General features: G+C 36.1%; 1 long non-coding RNA gene across 2 annotated transcripts in view; it reads left to right on the top strand.

Moving 5' to 3' along the window:
* The window catches only part of LOC128546251 (uncharacterized), a 104882-nt gene that overhangs the window by 72606 nt on the left and 16543 nt on the right, over positions 1-15733 (top strand). For both annotated transcript variants that reach the window (XR_008365897.1, XR_008365896.1), the window contains one exon: positions 10526-10675. This is a non-coding gene — a long non-coding RNA (uncharacterized LOC128546251). The remainder of the gene's footprint in view (positions 1-10525; positions 10676-15733) is intronic.

The following is a 15733-nucleotide window of genomic DNA, read 5'->3' as shown; positions in this document are numbered from 1 at the left end:
TGTTGCTTAATTGTGATTGACCACTTTAATGGTGATACAACTTTGTTTTATATAAAGAGACAACACAAATTAACAGGAACAATCTTTATCATTTCAATTTTGTAAATTATCCAGCATTTTGTGTTCTTTTCTCAGCATCTTTAATTTTCTGTTGTTAAAGTTGTCACGAACTGCTGTCCTCATTTCAACTCCACTTCACTTTGTCCATTTAACCAGTACCCCTCTCATTATTACATGCTTAAAACCCTTGAAAACTCAAAACCGTAATTAAATAACCCACTGCCCAGTGACTTTGACATGTAATTCAAGTCATTGACAATATCACAAACCCATGATAATGAATTTTCAGCCATATTAGGGAGTGTGATAGTTTTATTTTCGATAAGGACATCACCGCTGTTTATTGTTCCATCATGTGCCGCAAGATAATTACACCAGTCCAGAGGGCGGATTTCTGGAATACATCGGGGTCAGAGGTCAAAACAGTCTCAATTCTGCATGTAATAAATAAATCTGAGATAAGGACACCATTATTTTAATGTTGATATAAATGTTTTAAATGTGACTATAGTACCCATATAAATGATCAGGTACAAAGCACAAAGTGTTTAATTGAGACAATGCACATATTTGATGCACTTGAAGCAATGGTGCAGAAAATGTACAGCGACAAAGACCTGAAAGGAATACAGCAGCCATATGTTCCAAGAACTCAACCTCCTCAAACATAACCCTACTACTGTGTATTTGGATTATGTAATTGATTGATATTTAGACAAAGTAATAAAATCAGACAAAGATAAAGCTAACAAATAAATAAACAAAGCTGGTCAGTCAGGAGCAAAAACATCACTGGGAAGTATAAATCACTTATAGTGCTCACTAAACCTCAAGAGTGGATGGACATTACTACATGGGTATTTATGTGGCTGCTCTTTTGTTCTCTCTATTGTTCTTGTAGCCACATAAAAGAAAAATAGCCACATAAAAGCTTAGGCAATGAATGACATGAAAGAAAAAGTAAAGTTACCTGTTGTTCCTAAAGCCACCTACGTATGCAAATGTAAGCTTGCAGTAGTCCAGTTGTAAGTCTGTCTGATTCCAAAACCAGGGGTAGTGGGTTCAAGTCCCCGCTCCTCCAAAAATACTAACACTGGATAAATGTCTCATATGTGGATGCTTTATGTGGCACGTTATAGAACCAGGGAAGCTTCTAGAATTGGAGCATCTTCTGTATCTTGCACTATCCTGTAGTAGCATTACTAACAATCACCTGGAAAAATTGCCCATATGGGCTCTCGGTGGTGACTATAAATTTGCTTACATGCAAACTCACTATAACCCTTCATCTTGTTCTGAAGTCTCAGGATGATAAGTTAATTCTCACAAGGTGAAACCTAGTCTGTATTCAGACCCTGTGTTTTGTTCACAGGAGATAACTCCTGAGGCTATTCAAATTTGTATAATTATGTCCCTTGTCTTCTCAAAACACAGATAATCAGAGCCAAGACTGATGAAGCCAGAATATGTAACAGAATTATTCTTTCTTAAAAAAAAAAAAGATTATTGAGTCGATAGCCAGAGTAGGTGAATCCCTGATACTTTACCTGTTCTTTTCACCATGTAGCATGAAGAATCCCTGTTTCCTAGGACTTTTTGTGGACTCAATAATTTATCAGACTGAACTTCACTATTGTCTTGTCTTCTTTCTTAAGAAAAAAGCAATGAAAATGTTTTAGACTTGATTTGTGGAGCTATTTTTGATTAAAACACTTTATTGCACTTTATTGCACTGTGTTCATCTTGGCAACAATAATTTCTGAAATCTTCGGTAGAGGAAAAAGCTCTTCGGAAAGTATTGTCATTATTGGAGGCACATGATACTCATTGAATTGTGGGCTGGTCATCGAAAATTGTTTTGTCTGTATTGACAATCTTGTAATGAAATTGGGTATGCATGCATTTAACACTTGGGGACGGAAAGTGGTATTTTTAAGCGAACAATGACAATTTGCTAGTGGCACAATGCAGGACACTGTGATTATTGTAATTTGCTGTTCTTTAAGAGGTCGGCATTAAATCTCCCGCATTGGGTGTACGCACGCATTGAATGTACACTATTAAACCTATGTTAAACCTTACCCTAACCTTTAGTAAGTATACAGTACATTCAATATGTGCATACATCCAATAGGGGTGATTTAATGCTGTTTCGATGTTGCAATATTCAGTTAAAGTAGTCATTGCAATTGCTAAATGCTTTTGCTCATTTATTGATGTCTGTTTAAATGCTTTACATCTTAAGTCAACTAGATAAGGACAATTTTAGCTGTAAGCAGTTGCATGCAAAGTGACAGTTTTAGCTCTAAGCAGCCATCAAGTGATAGTTTTAGCTCTAAGCAGCCATCAAGTGACAGTTTTAGCTTTAAGTAGCCATCAAGTAATCCTTTTGGATCTAAGCAGCCATCAAGTGACAGTTTTAGCTTTAAGTAGCCATCAACTAACAGGTTTAGCTTTAGGCAGCCATCAAGTGACAGTTTTAGCTCTAAGCAACCATCAAGTGACAGTTTTAGCTTTAAGCAGCCATCAAGTGACAGTTTAGCTCTAAGCAGCCATCAAGTGACAGTTTTAGCTCAAAGCAGCCATCAAGTGACAGTTTTAGCTTTAAGTAGCAATGAAGTAACCCTTTTGGATCTAAGCAGCCATCAAGTGAAAGTTTTAGCTTTAAGTAGCCATCAAGTAACAGGTTTAGCTTTAAGCAGCCATCAAGTGACAGTTTTAGCTCTAAGCAGCCATCAAGTGACAGTTTTAGCTTTAAGCAGCCATCAAGTGACAGTTTAGCTCTAAGCAGCCATCAAGTGACAGTTTTAGCTCAAAGCAGCCATCAAGTGACAGTTTTAGCTTTAAGCAGCCATCAAGTGACAGTTTAGCTCAAAGCAGCCATCAAGTCACAGTTTCAGCTCTAAGCAGTCATCAAGTGATAGTTTTAGCTTTAAACAGTTACAAAGTGACAGTTTTAGCTCTAAGCAGCCATTAAGTGACAGTTTTAGCTTTAAGTAACCATCAAGTAACAGTTTTAGCACAAAGCAGTTACAAAGTGACAGTTTTAGCTTTAAGCAGCCATCAAGTAACACTTATAGCTCTAAGCAGCCATCAAGTAAAAGTTTTAGTTCTAAGCAGCCATCTATTGACAGTTTTAACTGTAAGCAGCCATCAAGTGAATATTTTAGCTTTAAGTAGCCATCAAGTAACATTTTTAGCTATAAGCAGCCATCAAGTGACAGTTTTAGCTTTAAGTAGCCATCAAGTAACAGTTTTAGCTCTAAGCAGCCATCAAGTGTCAGTTTTAGCTTTAAGTAGCCATCAAGTAACAGTTTAGATTTAAGCAGCCATCAAGTGACAGTTTTAGCTTTAAGCATTTAAAAAGTGACAGTTTTAGCTTTAAGTAGCCATCAAGTAACAGTTTAAGCTCTAAGCAGCTATGAAGAAACAGTTTTGGCTTTAAGTATCCATTAAGTAACAGTTTTAGCTTTAAGCAGCCATCAAGTGACAGTTTTAGCTTTAAGCATTTACAAAGTGACAGTTTTAGCTTTAAGTAGCCATCAGGTAACAGTATTAGCTCTAAGCAGCTATCAAGAAACAGTTTTGGCTTTAAGTAGCCATCAAGTAACAGTTTTAGCTCTAAGCAGTCATCAAGTGACAGTTTTAGCTCTTAGCAGCCATCAAGTGACAGTTTTAGCTTTAAGCAACCATCAAGTGACGGTTTAGCTCAAAGCAGCCATCAAGTCACAGTTTCAGCTCTAAGCAGCCATCAAGTGATAGTTTTAGCTTTAAGCATTTACAAAGTGACAGTTTTAGCTTTAAGTAGCCATCAGGTAACAGTATTAGCTCTAAGCAGCTATCAAGAAACAGTTTTGGCTTTAAGTAGCCATCAAGTAACAGTTTTAGCTCTCAGCAGTCATCAAGTGACAGTTTTAGCTTTAAGCAGTTACAAAATGACAGTTTTAACTTTAAGCAGCCATCAGGTGACAGTTTTAGCTCTAAGCAGTTGCAAAGTGACAGTTTTAGCTTTAAGTAGCCATCAAGTAACACTTTTAGCTCTAAGCAGCCATCAAGTAACAGTTTTAGCTTTAAGTAGCCATCAAGTATCAGTTTTAGCTCAAAGCAGTCATCAAGTGACAGTTTTAGCTTTAAGCAGTTACAAAGTGACAGTTTTAACTTTAAGCAGCCATCAAGTGATAGTTTTAGCTGTAAGTAGCCATCAAGTAACTGTTTTATCTCTAAGCAGCCATCAAGTGACAGTTCTAGCTTTAAGTAGCCATCAAGTAACAGTTTTAGCTTTAAGCAGCCATCAAGTGACAGTTTTAGCTCTAAGCAGCCTTCAAGTGACAGTCTTAGCTTTCAGTAGTCACTAAATGACAGGTTTAAGCAGCCATCAAGTGACAGTTTTAGCTTTATGCAACTGTTAAGTGACAGTTTTAGCTTTTAGTAGTCATTAAGTGACAGGTTTAACTTTTAGCAGTCACTAAGTGATAGTTTTAGCTTTAAGCAGTTGCTAAGTAACAGTTTTAGCTTTAAGCAACTGTTAAGCGGCATTTTTAGCTTCAAATAGTTGCTAAATGACAGTGTTAGCTTTGAAAAGCAGCTAAGTGACAGTTTTAGCTTCAAACACAGCTAAGTGACAGGTTTAGCTTTGAACACAGCTAAGTGACAGTTTTAGCATTGAAGACAGCTATGTGACAGTTTTAGCATTGAAGACAGCTATGTGACAGTTTTAGCTCCAAGCAGTTCCTAAATGACAGTGTTAGCTTTGAAAAGCAGCGAAGTGACAGTGTTAGCTTTGAACACAGCTATGTGACAGTTTTAGCTTTGAACACAGCTAAGTGACAGTGTTAGCTTTGAACACAGCTATGTGACAGTTTTAGCTTTGAGCTGCTAGTGATACTTTTAGCTTTATACTACTGCCAAAGGACAATTTTAGCTTTGAGCAGTTGCTTAGTGACATTGAACAAGCTATAGCAAGAACTAGACCAAACTGGTCTGACATTTTAGCACTTTCAGCAGTTGTGTGACTTTTACTGCCTGGCTAGATTTCCATTTAGATTATACCTTCTTGAAATAAAGTTTTCTTAAGTTATTTAAATAAGTTAACAAATAGAATGGGGTTATATCAAACTCAAGTTAGCACACACCTGGATATAACTACTGGATTGCATGCCCTTTGATAAAATCAATACCTGTTAGTATATTTTGCATTTCCACCTGGGACTTTAATATAAAAACCTATGACTGGTCAATGTCCAGGAAATTCAGTGTATAATTATAAGAATAATATTAACAGTGCCTGCCAAGTATGCATGAGTTTCAGTGATTATATACTATAGATAACTCCAAACTCATTTATCTAATGACACAGGACATCTCTACCAGTTGACAGATTCTCTTTGATCATTGGGTTAATTTTGTTTCTATTGGGTTTAATAATTAACTGTATGTGTAGTTAATTTGACTTGGGTTGCTTTTATTGATACTATGGTGCCTGAAAAGTGCCATAATTGCAAATGGAAATTCATGACAGAAAGGAAAACAAAGTGAATGAAAGGCTTGTATTATAATTTGTCAGTTTAACACATTTCATTAATAGAATATAAACATTCCAGTCAAAAGTTAATTTATCTCCCTTTAACTTGGTACTGAGGTGGCTTAAAATTGTCATATTTTACAGCCATCACAGATATAGCATTAATTTGGTGATTATGCAGAATGTAAAATTAATGGAATATAAACATTACCATGAGGTCCCTGTCAAAGTTGATAAAGTCACAGACAGTGCCTTGTCAGTGACTTCTATTTAGTTTGTAGTCATGCATTTTAGAGGACAAAGGATAAGAAGTCAGATGTGTTGACTCCTTTTTGTATATGTATATTTAAGGTGCCATAAGTCACACATGCTGTATTAAGTGTTTTACAGTAAATTGCCAGTACCTAGTATTTAATTATTTCTAAACAAGTATATAATGTAAAATAAAGTGATTTCTAAATAATTATAACATAAACTGTAACATTAAGTAATTTCTAAATATGAACAACTTAAACTATAACATAAATTAAAAGTAATAACATAAAATGAATTAATCTGTAAATTTAACAAGTATAACATAAAATAAAGTTACTTGTAAACAGTTACTAAGCTCTATGTACATTTCATCTGTAAATATTTGCAAATTTATTGTAGCAAAACAGCAACTTTGCAAGTATTTTTGATAGAACGATAGATTTGCTATTCCCTTATGGAGTTAAAAGTATTTTACATTATTGATAAAGGTAAACTTCATTTGATTTGAACAATGATGACAGAATGGGATAGTAGATGAACTGAAATAATGAAGATAAGTAAAGGCTCTTATAATAAATTTCTTTACACAATTAAATTATTTATTTCTTTTGTATCCATTTATAAAATTTTAATTTTTGAATTGAGACTGTATAATAAAAACAATGTTTGGAGGAGTTGTCAAAGAGAATTTCCAATGTTTTAACTTCAAACAACAATTGATATTAAATGTTTCATTACCCAGATTCTGTTCCCCTGAGTCTGTGAATGAGACAAGATTGAATTGGGGAAATGTTTTCATTATATTGCAGCAAATAAGCAGAAATTGTTAGCTTTTATCAGATTTTTCACTGTTAAATTAGGTACTTGGTAACTCTATATAAGGGAATAGCTGTTTCAGGACTATCTGACATTCTAAGAGTTTTTTTTCCCAATTGTTGGAATTGCAAGGATGATGCCAAAAGAGAAGACTTAAGTGATTGTCAAAATGATCTTGCTTATATTATGCTATTGGTCAGTGCCTTTATTTGTTACCATTTCTCTTAATATTTGTTTTGTGCATATACATTTGGTATCATTTCTTTTGAAATATACTTATATCCTTTTATATGCTATTTTAAAGTTTTCTGCCCTCAAGTAAAACTTTAATCAAAAACCTTACACCAAGTGTAAATCATTTGAAAATATACACAGGAATAACAGATGAAAATTTGGTTGTTTTTAAAACCCCATATGGACCACTTTGAAGTGATCTTTGCACATATACTTCTGACTTGATATTTAGGTATAACTGCAAGGATAATATTCATTCATAGCTTTCATTAAACCACAAAGTGACGTTTTATAGCCTTTACCACAATCTGACCTCGGCTCATGCTTGCATTACACCATTGACCTCAGCTCATGCTTGCATTAAGCAATTACCTAAGCTCATGCTTGCATTAAGCAATTACCTCAGCTCATGCTTGCATCACACCATTGACCTCAACTCATGCTTGCATTAAGCAATTACCTAAGCTCATGCTTGCATTAAGCAAATTACCTCAGCTCATGCTTGCATCACACCATTGACCTCAACTCATGCTTGCATTAAGCAATTACCTCAGCTCATGCTTGCATTAAGCAATTACCTAATCTCATGCTTGCATTAAGCAATTACCTAAGCGCACGCTTGCATTAAGCAATTATCTAAACTCATGCTTGCATTACACCATTGACCTCAGCTCATGCTTGCATTAAGCAATTACCCAAGCTCATGCTTGCATTATACCATTGATCTCAGCTCATGCTTGCATTAAGCAATTACCTCAGCTCATGCTTGCATAAAACCATTGACCACAGCTCATGCTTGCATTAAGCAATTAATTACACTATTGACCTCAGCTCATGCTTGCATTAAGCAATTAACTCAGCTCATGCTTGCATTAAGCAATTACCTAAGCTCATGCTTGCATTAAGCAATTACCTCAGCTCATGTTTGCATTAAACCATTGACCTCAGCTCATGCTTGCTTTAAGTAATTACCTAAACTCATGCTTGCATTACACCATTGACCTAAGCTCATGCTTGCATTAAGCAATTACCTCAGCTCATGTTTGCATTACACCATTGACCTCAGCTCATGCTTGCTTTAAGTAATTACCTAAACTCATGCTTGCATTACACCATTGACCTCAGCTCATGCTTGCATTAAGCAATTAATTACACCATTGACCTCAGCTCATGCTTGCATTAAGCAATTACCTAAGCTCATGCTTGCATTAAGCAATTACCTCAGCTCATGTTTGCATTAAACCATTGACCTCAGCTCATGCTTGCATTATACCATTGACCTCAGCTTATGCTTGCATTACACCATTGACCTCAGCTCATGCTTGCATTTAACAATTAACTAAACTCATGCTTGCATTAAGCAATTACCTAAGCTCATGCTTGCATTAAGCAATTACCTAAGCTCATGCTTGCATTACACCATTGACCACAGCTCATGCTTGCATTAAGCAATTACCTCAGCTCATGTTTGCATTAAACCATTGACCTCAGCTCATGCTTGCATTAAGCAATAACCTCAGCTCATGCTTGCATTACCCCATTGACCTCAGCTCATGCTTGCATTACCCCCATTGACCTCAGCTCATGCTTGCATTGCACCATTGACCTCAGCTCATGCTTGCATTAAGCAATTACCTCAGCTCATGTTTGCATTGCACCATTGACCTCAGCTCATGCTTGCATTAAACCATTGACCTCAGCTCATGCTTGCATTACCCCCATTGACCTCAGCTCATGCTTGCATTACACCATTGACCTCAGCTCATGCTTGCATTAAACCATTGACCTCAGCTCATGCTTGCATTAAGCAATAACCTCAGCTCATGCTTGCATTACCCCATTGACCTCAGCTCATGCTTGCATTACCCCCATTGACCTCAGCTCATGCTTGCATTGCACCATTGACCTCAGCTCATGCTTGCATTAAGCAATTACCTCAGCTCATGTTTGCATTGCACCATTGACCTCAGCTCATGCTTGCATTAAACCATTGACCTCAGCTCATGCTTGCATTACCCCCATTGACCTCAGCTCATGCTTGCATTACACCATTGACCTCAGCTCATGCTTGCATTAAACCATTGACCTCAGCTCATGCTTGCATTGCACCATTGACCTCAGCTCATGCTTGCATTGCACCATTGACCTCAGCTCATGCTTGCATTAAACCATTGACCTCAGCTCATGTTTGCATTGCACCATTGACCTCAGCTCATGCTTGCATTAAACCATTGACCTCAGCTCATGCTTGCATTACCCCCATTGACCTCAGCTCATGCTTGCATTGCACCATTGACCTCAGCTCATGCTTGCATTAAACCATTGACCTCAGCTGGTATCTAGGTGTTAATGTATTTCAATTTTTCCCTACATTGATATGGTTCTGGCAGAAACATTCAATAAACTGCCATACTTTGTGGCACCAATCAGCAGCCACTCAGTTGCTTGAAATATTTGTCTTTGAAGCAATTACAGCCATAATTTGCTCAATTTTTCTTTGAAAGTAAATACTGCAGTAATAGCAGAGGTAAACAAACTTGAAAATTGTTCAATAGGATTTCCCAGTATCCTGGGAGTCATGAAGGAGTACTACTAGAATGTAGCCAAGGAGTTTATTAACTGGAATATCATGGATATGTGATTTTGAAAAATCCTGGGTTATTGTACAAATCAAGTTATTTCAGTCCACTGCTATGTTCATATAAAGAGGATGAAACATGTTTTTTCCATATTAGTGGTGGCTACACCTTTTTAGAGCTGAAATTTTGTTCCTCCAATTTATTGTTGTCACTTTAAGGTCTACAAACAGAATTAAAGGTTAATTGATATCTTGTTAGATATAGAAATATGAAAATTCAAAGTAAATTATTGTGAAAAAATTAGAGTTGAAAAAATGTCAGTTGGCTATGTGTTCTCCTTCATTTTTAAACAGATTTTGTTAATTGATAATGAAGTAGACTGTGAAAGGTAAATTGCTTATTGATTGGTCAGTTTCTTCTTTTGATGAAGTTTGTTGATGAACCATCTGTTTTTGAAGACTGTTATCATGATTGACCATTGATCATGTTTTTATTGATTTAAAAATTATTAACCCTTACTTCTGCTCTCTGGTAAGGAACTTGCAGAGGTGCTGTTTCCATGTTGTCTTAGATTGTCCAACATTTTTGTATTGACTGAAGAAAATGGCTCTTGAGAATGTTTGTCTTGGGATAGTTAACAGAGAAGAGCATCTAATGTTATTGATAGACAATTAGAATCTATGAATTGAAATGATAAGGTGAAAGTTATTATCCAGTGTGATACTGCTGAGTGAATGTATTTGTATGAAAATATCTAGATGTTATTAAGCAAGGACAGCAGACTGAAACTGCCAAGTTTTAAAAAGTGCAAGTGAATGCTGCATGTTTTTTGCAGGTACAAGATCGTGGAAGTTTCTGTTTGGCAAGCTTTGTATATAACACTGTTTCTAGTTTGTGTAGGTATTAGGCAATGAGGCATTTTTGTACTCTGAAAGATTGGAAGTAGAGGTGGTAGATGCTGAAACAAATTGCTTGAAAAAACCAACACAATTGTGTAAATCTGCAAGAAAACAATATATGTATATAATATATGTATGGAATAATTATGTTATAATTTCAGATCTAGTGTGATGAAGTTTCAAATGTGTCTTGTCTGTGACTGTTTGTTTCCAAGTGGAACTTAAGACTGATATTATTCAACACGAAGACAGTTGGGAATTTAGCTGCGACAGCCAGACTAACCCAGACTAGCAACTTTTTATATGAGTAGGTAAGAACGTCACTCATTTGAAATGAAAGATATACATAGTAATTTTGTTAAGTTTTCTGATGAATAAATTGCCACTCATTTGAAACAGAAAGAACTGCATTAATTTTTGATACTGAACTGTTTCTAATTATTTGCTCACCTGAGCCAAAGGCTCATGGTGAGCTTTTGTGACCGCTCAATGTCTGTCTTCTGTCGTGCGGCGTGCGTCTGTCAACAATTCCTAAAAAAATCTTCTTGAAAACCACTGAGCAGAATTACACCAATCTTCACAGGAATGATCCTTGGGTGGCCCCCTTTCAAAATTGTTCAAAGAACTGAATTCCATGCAGAACTCTGGTTGCCATGGCAACCGAAAGGAAAAACTTAAAAAAGCTTCTTGTCCAAAACCGCAAGGCATAGAGCCTTGATGTTTGGCGTGTGACATCATCTTATGGTCCTCTATAAAGATTATTCAAATTATGCTCCTAGGGTGAAAAGAGGCCCCTCCCCGGGGGTCACAAGTTTTACATTGACTTACATAGGAAAAAACTTTAAAAATCTTCTTGTCTAAAACCACAAGACCTAAGCCTTTGATATTTGGTATGTAGCATAACCTTGTGGTTCTCTACCAAATTATTTAAATTATGCCCCTAGGATGAAAAGAGGCCCAGCCCCGGTGGGGTGTCAAGTTTTACATAGACTTATATAGGAAAAAACTTTAAAAATCTTCTTGCCTGCAAGGCCTAGGCTTTTGATATTTGGTATTTTGCATTGCCTTGTGGTCCTCTACCAAAATTGTTCAAATTATGCCCCTGGGGTGAAAAGAGGCCCTGCCCTGGGGGTCCCAAATTTACGATAGACTTATAAATATAGGGGAAAAAAATCTTCTCCGAAAGTTCAAGGCCTAGGCCTTTGATATTTGGTTTGTAGCATTGCCTAGTGGATCTCTAACAAGATTGTTCAAATTATACCCCTGGGGTGAAAAGAGGCCCCAGCCTGGGTGTCACTTGTTATATGAGTTATATAGGAATAAATACTTAAAAAATTATTAGATCATATTTCCTAGACTGTTTAATTATAATTACCTGATGACCCCAAGCGATTAGGGGTCACTTGACTGTGACCATGACCTACTGATCTACTTTCTTGTTTTTAGCTCACCTGTCACATTGTGATCACCCTTAGCCTGTCGTCCGTCGTCAGTCCGTGCGTGTGTCCGAGCACATAATTGGTACCTTAGGTGGTAGAAGGTGTGGCCTAGGACAATAGAAATCCTTTGTATTCATTCCATAACCACCTAATTCTTTCGTTTCTTAAGTGGTCATTCAATTGTTTTCAAACAATGGAATGACCACCTAATACACGAATCGTATGGGTGAACGTCCGTGCGTCCATCAACAATTTCTTGTCTGCACGATAGTGGTTTCATTTATGATTTTATTTTAACCAAGCTTGCACACAACTTGTATCACCATAAGATCTTGGTTCCTTTCTTGAACAGGGCCAGATCCCATTATGGTTTCCAGAGTTATGGCCCCTGAAAGGGCCAAAATTAGCTATTTTGACCTTGTCTGCACAATAGCAGCTTTATTTATGATTTGATTTTTACCAAACTTGCACACAACTTGTATCACCATAAGATTTAGATTCCTTTCTTGAACTGGCCAGATTCCATTATGGGTTCCAGAGTTATGGCCCCTGAAATGGCCAGAATTAGCTATTTTGATCTTGTCTGCACAATAGCAGCTCCATTTATGATTTGAATTTAATCAAATTTGCACAAAACTTGTGTCACCATAGGATCTTGGTTCCTTTCTTGAACCGGCCAGATCCCATTATGGGTTCCAGAGTTATGGCCCCTGAAAAGGCCAAAATTAGTTATTTTGACCTTGTCTGCACAATGGCAGCTTCATTTATAATTTGATTTTAACCAAACTTGCACAAAACTTGTGTCACCATAAGATCTTGGTTCCTTTCTTGAACCGGCCAGATCCCTTAATGGGTTCCAGAGTTATGGCCCATGAAAGGGCCAAAATTAGCTATTTTGACCTTGTCTGCACAATAGCAGCTTCATTTATGATTTGATTTTAACCAAGATCGTGGTTCATTATTTGAATTGGCCAGATTCCTTTATGGGTTCCTGAGTTATGGCCCCTGATAAGGCCAGAATTAGCTATTTTTACCTTGTCTGCACAATAGCAGCTTCATTTATGATTTGAATTTAATCAAACTTGCACAAAACTTGTGTCACCATAAGATCTTGGTTCCTTTCTTGAACCGGCCAGATCCCTTAATGGGTTCCAGAGTTATGGCCCATGAAAGGGCCAAAATTAGCTATTTTGACCTTGTCTGCACAATAGCAGCTTCATTTATGATTTGATTTTAACCAAACTTGCACACAACTTGTACCACCATAAGATCTCGATTCCTTTTTATATGCCCAATGCCCTAAGGGACGTATTATGTTATTGCCTCGGTGTCCGTCTGTCTGTCAGTTGGTTAGCAATTTCCCTTCCGCTCTGTAACTCTTGAACCCATTGAAGGATTTCAAAGAAACCTGACACAAATGTTCACCCATCAAAACAATGTGCAGAGCGCATGTTTCGGATGGCTCACTTCAAGGTCAAGGTCACACTTAGGGGTCAAAGGTCATATGACATTGTTTTGTGTGTATATTGCTCTGCATTTTCGTTGCATTGCAGTGCACTTGTTTTTATTTGGCAGATCCTTCTTTTGTTCACATACAATAATCTTTTTTTTTAATTACTTCCCTTTTATATTACTATAAATAGTTTATTTAGTAACTTTTTTATTATTGGCCGTAGGGAAAAACCGAGACCACTTTTCTGTGGTACAAAATGGATGGTACCTCCAAATTTTAGGTGTATTTTGACATATCTGTTATTTGTATTCCAAATCTGTTTGATCCAGATAATTTGTCCATCCAAACTGCAATAAAGCTTGAATACATTGAGCAAAGTTATGATGTACTTAGGTGTAAAAATAATTGTTTGTTTCCAGTAAATTTTTGGTCCAACCCTAAATGTTTTTTTTATGGTCTTGGAGAATATTTTTTAAACTTTTTAACAAAAGTTGCAAAACTGCACTTTCTATGCTTTGAACATGGTCAGTGATGTTAGAAATCAACTTACTGATGCTCTAAAGTCATAACCCCCTTATTTGTATTCATTTTTTGACACAAAAATAATTTTCGAAAGTCTCACTTAATAAAAAGAAATTAAAAAAAAAAAAAAATTTCGACCTACCTACCCTAATTTTTTTTAGCATGTTATCGGAAACAAAGATTTTTTTAGGCCTTATTCTTATTAAAGTTAAATGATCTGGTATGTAGTATGACTTGAGAATGTTCTTGCTCCTCTGTTGTAATTAGAAAGAAATTGTTGTTAGTCTGTAATCGTATTTTACTTGAAACTTGATACATAATTATAAATGTCTGATGTTTAAAGTATTAAAGTAATGTTTAAAGATGTCATGACATCAGCTGTATTTCATGACATCAGCCATATTTCACGAAGCTATCTATGACCATTACCATCACATTCCTGCAGACTGTTATTTATTTCATTGTCAAAAAATGAGATTTTTTCTTCTTCCTTAGAGCCTCTGGAGTCTGGGGGAAAACAGACATTGAAGTGTGCTCTTAATTATTGTAAGATTAACCAATCAGTAATAAATCCTTATTTGGTAATGCAGACAAGTAAGTGACATTTTGCGTCCATTATTTACACATTTATGCCAATGTAAGTCACCCCATTTGCCACATTGTGCCGACTTTTGATGCCAGTCTGTGCAGTAATGATGATGTTAGAAACTCATTTAATGGTGATTGAAGAAATTCAATGAGAGTAGCCAAATGGGCAAGTAATAATTGCATCATTTAAGTCTGGATCAATATAATTCATTTGTATTTAAGAGATTTTTTTGCCAGCTTTTTGGGAATGTTTCCAGATATGTTTTCTGTGTGACATTTTGGCAGACTTATGAATAACAATAATATTTAAATAAATATCTTAGCTGTGTCCGAAAAATCATCATTAGGCGCCAAAAAAAAAATTGTTTGTTTTCGGTATCCCGACCGACCCAAAATTTTTGGCCCAACCCTAAATGTTTTTATGGCCTTGGAGAATATTTTTTTTCAACTTTTTAACAAAATGATGCAAAACTTCACTTTTTATGCATTAAACATGGCCAGTGATGTTAGAAATCAACTTACTGATGCTCTAAAGGCATATCCCTCTTATTTGTAATCATTTTTTGACAAAAAAATAATTTCTGAAAAGTCTCCCTTAATAAAAAAAAATTCCAAAAAAAAAAAATTCCGACCTACCTACCCTAATTTTTTTGAGCATGTTACCGGAAACAAAAAAATTTTTTTTTTTAGGCCTTACCCAAATGCTATGTAGCTATGTATAAACAGCTAAAGTGTTAAAGAGATGCTGGTATTGTATGATAACAGTAATTCACTTGCTGCCACCGTTTAACATAAAACCTTCAAACTATAAAAAGGACAGGTGAAAAACCTGAAATAAACTTGCCTGAGAGTTACGCTTCCCTTCCACTGGAGGAAGCCATCCAGCTAGCTTATGGAAGGTCAGTGGTTCTACACAGGTACCTGTCTCTTTTCCTGAAATACTGCCTTGAGGGGCACCTAGTGGAATTGACTTCCACCATCGAAAGCAAGAATGTCACCAAACTACCTAAAATTATGTTGCTGTGTGAAATTTAACAGAAAGAAACTGCTGAAGACATATCAGATTTATGATGTAAAATGTTGGTTGGCAAGATTCAAGCTGGTGCATATTGTCTCTAGTGTCTCTTGATTCTGTCTCATATTTTCTCTTACAGACAAATTAAAACATTAAAAATGACTTGAGCAGTCCGCTTATTGCACTATATGCCTCTTAGCAACAATAAATCTTTTAAGTTATACCTTACCTGAAAATCTACTTCAGAAATTGTATCACATGATGCTTGTTGAATTCAGAAATGTCCTGGATCAGGTTTAGAACCAATAGCAGTTAAGGTGAAAGCATGAGAACCTAAAATTATTTTGAAATG

The sequence above is a fragment of the Mercenaria mercenaria genome, chromosome 10 (assembly GCF_021730395.1).
Source record: "Mercenaria mercenaria strain notata chromosome 10, MADL_Memer_1, whole genome shotgun sequence".
Taxonomy (NCBI): Eukaryota; Metazoa; Mollusca; class Bivalvia; order Venerida; family Veneridae; genus Mercenaria; species Mercenaria mercenaria.
Note: the sequence above shows the minus strand (reverse complement) of the source record. Positions and strands in the feature narration are given on the sequence as shown.